This window comes from Amphiprion ocellaris, chromosome 23 (genome assembly GCF_022539595.1).
Source record: "Amphiprion ocellaris isolate individual 3 ecotype Okinawa chromosome 23, ASM2253959v1, whole genome shotgun sequence".
Taxonomy (NCBI): domain Eukaryota; kingdom Metazoa; phylum Chordata; class Actinopteri; family Pomacentridae; genus Amphiprion; species Amphiprion ocellaris.
In genome coordinates, this window is record NC_072788.1 from 9552454 (window position 1) to 9560216 (window position 7763).

Here is a 7763-nt window from a genome sequence, read left to right on the forward strand (position 1 = left end):
GTGTAAAAGCGTGTTTTATATTTTCTAATGTTATCGGGTTTGTTTTAGCATTTTCAGCTAAATATGCTAACAAATACACAGTAGACATCTCAATATGATTGTGCATCTTAAAAAAAACTAAATTATTGACAGCAGAAGTTTTGCAGCACTGTTAAATGGATGTGCAAACACACCCGTTATGTCCTGCAGCCCAAGTCCAGAGCCCAGTGTGTATTGAGAATCAGTGGTGAGGCCTACTCTTCCTGCGTGCAGGTGACAGCTGGCCTCTCCAGGCAAACACAGCGTCAAAGCCAGAATCCATGAACTGCTTATTCTGCAGAAGGCCACTTGCTATTTTTAATCTCTGACACAAAATAGAGGCGAGTAGAGAGAAAGGATTCAAGCTAGGAAGCCGTGGTGTGTACCCAGCGTCGGCCCTGTGCCAGGCAGCTGATTTGGCACACTGCAGCACGCCCCCCCCAACGTTTAAGTTCATAAACCAGATGGAAACCGAACTAATGAATTTGCGAGAGGATAGTAGCTTGCGATTGGGTTCCTCCTGACGTCAGGCACCAATTTCTGATTGTTTGCATGTGTATGAATGCCTTAAAGAAATTAGCCAGCGTTGCACATGTTAGAAAGGAAAGAATACGGTAGAGTGAGCTACACTGATTCAGAGAAGAAGGGAGCCATATCTGGTGCTCTGGGTGGACATGGATTGAAGCTGACATTATTTATTTTTTACTCTGTCCTGTAGTGTAATGTCACTTGTAACATTCCAGCCACTTCAAACAAAACAGCTGAGGGCAGAAGTATAAGCAGATACAAGTTTGATTATAAATTGGGGCCAATAAGTAACAAGAAATGCCAAAAATACTGTACCGTTTAAAAGTTTGGGGTCACCCAGACAATTTCATGAAAACTCACACTTTTATTCAACATAATTGCAAAATGGTTTTCTATTCATCAATTAGCCTTTGAACTCTATTAGCTAACACAATGTAGCATTAGAACACAGGAGTGATGGTTCTGGAAATGTTCCTCTGTATCCCTATGTAGATATTCCATTAAAAATCAGCTGTTTTCAACCAGAATAGTCATGTACCACATTAACAATATCTAGACTGTATTTCTGATCAATTTAATGTTATCTTCATTGGAAAAAAATGCTTTTCTTTCAAAAAGAAGGACATATCTAAGTGACCCCAAACTTTTGAACGGTGGTGTACGATTTCTTCCTGAAATAGTGTCACCATTAAATAGTCTAAAAAGGGACTGTTGGTTTATTTTTCAAATTTCAAAATATCTTTCTTAGTATATAATTACTATAGGATGCTAATCATTATTGGATTTTAAAATTCTCACATACAGAGGTCTGTATCTGCCTTTAAAATACTGTATTTGTCAGAAATGAACAAAATTTGATGTCTGTGGTTTACTTACTGCTAGAGTTAACTTTGTGCCACTACATAAACCACAGACATATTATAAGAGCTTATGCTTAAGATTCAGCAGAGACCTTGGCCCTTTGACTGGTACCCGTCAGGATTTCATTGGCCGGTGTTTGGTCTTGTCACACAGCTGAAAGATTAAGGCTGCCTCGCCAGACCACCACCCCGAGAGAGCGAAAGAAAATTGCTGAGAGCTGTTTTAGCCAATCATCACCGCTACAGATAAAATGAGGCTACAGTACCAGCAACCAGCCCTTGCCAAAAAACTAATCTTAGCCCCTTATCTGTGACAGCGACATCCCCCACTAGAGGGCAAGTACAAAAAAAAAATGTGCAGTGTTGTTTGGCCCTGTGGTGCCGAAATCACTCAGGTGTGTGTTTGCATTAGTATATTTGTGCTTGAAAGAGAGATCAAGGCAGGAATCGTCTTTGTGTGTCATGTAATGTGTGTAGCTTTGTGCTTAGCTGCTACCCTTTCATGTTTTAGATGCAGAGATGGGTTGTATCATATTGTATTTATCGCTAATCTTATCTCAGTATTAACTCGCTTTGTTCTGCTCCCCACCCCGCCCAACTTATCCCACTGTGGAGCGTGAATAGTGGGAAACTATCAGCGGTGCTCACTGGCTCGATTAAGTGTGAATGGGGAGCCGGAGGGGGCTAGTGGATGTAGGATAGTTTGACACCCCATCATCTCTTCTGGATCCTCCAGAGGTTTGGAGGGAGCTGGCAGCTTCCAGGCCAACCACTGAGCAGGGTTAATTACTGTACCAACCAGGTGGCCCCGACCAGTGATGATCAGTGCCCTTATGATCCACGCGCCACTCATTCAGCCCCCTCCCCCCTTTTTTTACGCTTACCTGAGTTTTATATCATGTAGCGCCTCTGAGACACTCGGAGTTCGCAGAGCCATGCAGGTTTGGTCCCTGGGCGCTGCGATTTGAGGAGTGCAACTTTCTGCTCTGTTGCTGACAAGGCTGTTATTACCTGAGATAATACAAGAAAGGGGGAAAAACAGGGACAGCATGTCAGTCATCTTTTCCCTAGTTGCTGCAGGTGGAGTTAATTCTAAGGCATTAAAGATCTAATATGTGTAATGGAATCATTTGTGCTTTGCAGATTGGTAAACTGTCAGCCAATCTCTACTCCAGTTTGTAAATGAAATATAGCCTTAAGGCACAAGATCCATGGTGATGCAGTTGTCCCATATGGGCTTAGTGTGCCTTGAAACATTTAAAGCCCCCCTTTAATTGTTGATTTAACCCTTAAAAACTAATCTCTATGCATCAAAGCTACATATTTAGATTTTTTTTTCCATGAAAATAATCCCTTCCTGCCTCTATCTTCATCCATCCTTCCCCACTTGGAGTTTGGAGGATGAGTCAACATCTTGGACTCTTGGTTGTGTTCCTTGAGCCGTTCCAGAGCAGTTTTTGCAGCGTGGCATGGTGCATTATCTTGCTGGGAGGGTGATCTGCAAGCCATTGTTTCCCAGCAGAATAATTCAGTGCAACAAGATGATCGGTGTTATTCACTTCACTTGTCATTGGTTTTAGTGTTGAAGCTGATCAGTGTATAAAGCTATAGCTAGCAGCCAGTTAGCTTAGCTTTCTCTCTAGTTTTCCTTGAGAGAACTTATGACTGGAATATCTTTCAAGATCAAATAAATCAAATAATCACATTACATGTAATTACAAACTGTCTGCTCTGCGAGCTATGGTTCTTTTCCCCCCCGAGACCTCCCACAGTAGTTCCCAGAGTTCCCTGCGACAAAACTGAAACTGACTGACAACAACAACAACATGGCTCCCAAGGCCCTGCTGGGAAGCAAGGCAGGCAAACTCGCAGGATGTTGGAGGAGCGAGAGCTTGTGGACGGCCGATAAGCAGAAAGGCCGCGCTGGGGGTCAGCATGTAGCCACGGCATACAGTCAGATCTCTATTAAGATAGGAGATGGTGGGCCAGCGTGATAAGAGCTGACAGGACCGAGTGATGTGATATCAGAGATGGGGCACCAGCTGCAGATGCTACTGTCCCCAACCAGCAGGGGAATCAGGGTTAGGCTAAACTTGTTCTGGCTGTTGGGATAGGGTGGTAGTCCTTAAGTTGGTAGAAATTCCAGAAAACTGTCAAAATAGCAACCTGACTTTCAAGTTCCTTCACTTAATCTACAGCAAATAACCTGTAAGGACAATGTGCAAATTGAATTGATTGGACATAGTTTGGAAATGCACATATATGCATCACAAGTCATATGAAATATATGGAAGTCAACAGTATGGTGAGCCATAGATCAAGGCAAGGGTATGAAGCCATTTTGAAAGTTTTCAGTGTTCCCAGGAGGACAGTGGCCTCAATAATTGGGAACTTGCACAAGATGGGGAACACCTTGACACTTCCTAGAGCTGACCGTCTGAGTAAACAGGCAGAGATGGTAGAACCTGCCAGAAGGACGACCATCTCAGCAAAATTCCATCAGCGAGGCGTTTTTTGGGGCTAGACAGAAGGAATAAAAGACATACAACAGCCTGCTTTGGGTTTGTTGTTTAAACAAGTCTGAGAACATGAGGTAAAAGATTGAACTGAACTATTTAGGGGAACTCCCAGCATTAAGTATGACGAACACAAGCTATTACACTCTATGTATTGAACATGTTCTCACTTTGTCAATATTGAGTAGATTTATGGGCAAATTAATTCATTTAATTTCATTCATTAATTCATTTAACATTCAAGTGTGCAAAAAGTGTTTGAATGCTTCCTGTAGTGACTGTAGGTTAGATTACATTACACTTAAATGTATAGTAGCTATACAGATTACTTCAATTCACGATTGAAGGGAAAGTTCTGCTTTACAGAACTGCTAAGTTTTTTCTTGATTTTATTTGCTTCAAGAACATTTCTTTAATCTCTTCCAAATAGAAGTCCCTTCACTATATCTTGCACGGTTGCTGCAAGGAAGAAAAGATTAGCTCAGGAGCAGATATTAATGAAAACATTTATTCAGGAGAGTAAGGTACTTGGGGTATTTCATCAAAGTTCATGAGTCTCATAGATCATTACAGTTCAATATTTCTTCTCGAATTGTGCAACAGTGCCTGTTCACGCCACCGAGACTGCATTATCAGCCATCAGAATGAGAGAACAGTCACAGCTTTTTTTGGTTGTGATTTGTTTGTAAAAAAAAAAAAAACCCTTACAATATGACTTCACTGTAATTTTTTTGAAATTAATTTCACTTAGCTCTACATCTATGATTTTAAATCCTTTGAAAGTTTGCATATTTCCCTACAACTCCTTACAGCCTCCCATCTGAGCGCCCTTAATTCACTGTTGTCCAATTTTACGAAATGCCTTCCCCTTATAACATTTCATTGGCAGCCGAGAGACTTGTTAAAACTAAATGCAATATTAGCTCATTATGCAAACCCACAAACTGCACTGGAAGTGTGTGTGTGTGCTAAAGCATTTAAGCAAATTACTAAAATAACTCAAATTTAAATAAAAAAGTGACTTTTTAAGGCTGATGCAGAAGAGTTCATTAAAATAAAAATGACCCTGAATGGTTGTTAATCCAGAGTTGTTTTGAATGCAGTCCTATAGCACATAGATGCATTATAAAGTAAAAGACCTCCACCTCTGACACAAACATCTCTTCATAGTAAGTTTTCTTTTGCCTCTTTCTAGTGGTTTTGAGGGTCTTTGCAATTATTTGGCATGTGTTTGTGTAGGTTGTGTAGATGTCTGGTGTCTCTTTCGCTCTACACTTTGTGTATTCTTTTCTTTCCCACGTCTTTGTGGTTGAATTTCATGTTAATGTGTTAGTTTTGAGTGTTTTTGTTGTTGTTTAGTGCATGCTTATTTGTCATTTTGTGTGTTTTTGTGCTTTGGTTTTTGCAATAAGAAGGAAAAATTTAACAAAAACAAATACTGGATTGGATATTGAAAGATTCTCATGAGGATCAGGAATTTAAAAAAAAAAAAAAAAAAATCAGGATATCGCCAAAAGCCTCATGGCACATCGGACCCCTGGCAGACAGGCTTGTAAAAACATTCCCTCTAGATCATATTTTCTATTCTGATATTGTAAGTTGCATCCAGTTCTTTAAAGCGTTTGTTTGCAGTTCGAGTTTATGTAGTAATATTCTAAATGACTGGTCCCTGATCCATGCTCTCACAGCTCTGCAGGTGTTTGCCAGAGCTTTTTCATACACAATTGGACTGCTATTTAATAGCCTATGAAAGAGAGACAGACAGTAAGGTGGAAAATTTCCCAGTATTTTAAATTATCCTTGAATATTAGAGCATTATTACTTTGTTGTAACGTTGACTTCTTTTTAACCATCACCATCAATCCCTCAGGTATAAGCAATGAACCATTCACGATTATGCAGCTTGCTAGCAGTGTCCAGGCTGTGTAATTACCTGTGTCAACGGCAATGATTGTCTTCTGTGACAGATTATTCATCACTTTATGATTGCAGAGGTTGAATGAAGGATCTTAAACTCTTTTAGGAGTAAAACATGTTCATGCTCATCACTGATTCCAGTTGCTCCTTAGATCAAGTATTGAAAATTTCAAATTCATCCTGCATGATTAGGAAAACTTTAAACTAAACCAAACAATATACTGAAAAAGCTCAAAACATCACTATAAACTATATTGATCACTTTAAAACAAAGTAATTTTTAACTATGGCAAGGGGAACAGTTGCAAAAACCATGATTTGGTTTTATCTATATGTGTTAAGTTTAATTTACTTGTTATTTTTTTGCAGCTGTCTGCTCAGTTCCACGCAGTGCAAATAGATGACAATCCTGCTGGTTTAGTCGCAGACAAACGGTACATTAGTACAATACGTGACTGATGACTGATGATATCGTCTAGGCGACAGTATGTGGATGGAAGCAGCCACAAACAAGTTTTCAAATTGAAGGAAATTAATGAAAAGGGAGCACAGCAAATTAATTTGACCAAGATAATCTCATTGGGTCATTCAAAACGTAATGACGTTATTATTTTGCACATTTGTGGTTTAGATTAGAAGCCAATATTTGTCGTATTTATTGCAGCTGCTTGCATTACAGTTCATACTCAGCATAACAAACTAAGATAAATTCAGCTCAGTAAAACAGAATAGTTAAAAGATTCAAATGTGTAGGCATAACAATTGGCTTCATTTGAGCATTTGAGAGGACACAGTGGGTGTGGGGAAATTTTCAGTATCAAACACTTTATTTTGTGCATTCTGAGAATCTTTTTATGCAACAATGTGTGCCTTTCTGCATCAGTTTATGATGGAAATTACTTTTTTTTTTAACCTTTGGGCATTCTGTACTACTACTACTATTACTACTACTACTACTACTACTACTACTACTTCGAAGTATTTATTCTCCTGTAAATCAGCTATTCTTCTATTCCTTTTTTAAAGAAATCCATGCTGAGTCAACACACGAGTTACTCTTGTAAAGGAGTGTCAGCTAGTTACCTTTTAGACAGAATATAATGCATTTCTAAATTGCTGGTTGGTTTTCACCCTCCTGTATTTTTGTTTAAACTGGTGGCTACCCCTTCATAATAAAAAGGTTTAACATGTGTGTTTATACATCCATCCATCCATTATCTATACACCGCTTATTCCTCACTAGGGTCGCGGGGGGTGCTGGAGCCTATCCCAGCTGACTCGGGCGAAGGCAGGGGACACCCTGGACAGGTCGCCAGTCTGTCGCAGGGCTACATATACAGACAAACAAGCACTCACACATTCACACCTACGGGCAATTTAGAGTAATCAATTAACCTCAGCATATTTTTGGACTGTGGGAGGAAGCCGGAGTACCCGGAGAGAACCCACGCATGCACAGGGAGAACATGCAAACTCCATGCAGAAAGATCCCGGGAAAGCCGGGACGCGAACCAGGGACCTTCTCGCTGCAAGGCGAAAGTGCTAACCACTACGCCACTGTGCAGCCCGTGTTTATACATATATAGAAAAAATTAAATGAAAATTTTTACTGAAAAAAAAAATTATATTAACATACATTTCAACTGCTATTATACAAGAAAATACCTGGAATGTAAACTGACAATTCTATTTCAAACCACCAATCAATAGGGAGAATCAATCAGTAGTTAAGAATTCAATCTATCTAGCTAGACAGAGCTGCAGAAAGCTAATACAGCAGAATGCTATTAGTTTAACGTAAAGTCGGGTAATTACTCTTTTTGACAGAAAATCGTATTTTTTGTTTTTAATTCTGTTTTTAATTGATCAGAAATCTAACATTAGCCAGAAAGGCATTTTGATGTCGGGGGGGGGGGGGGGGGGG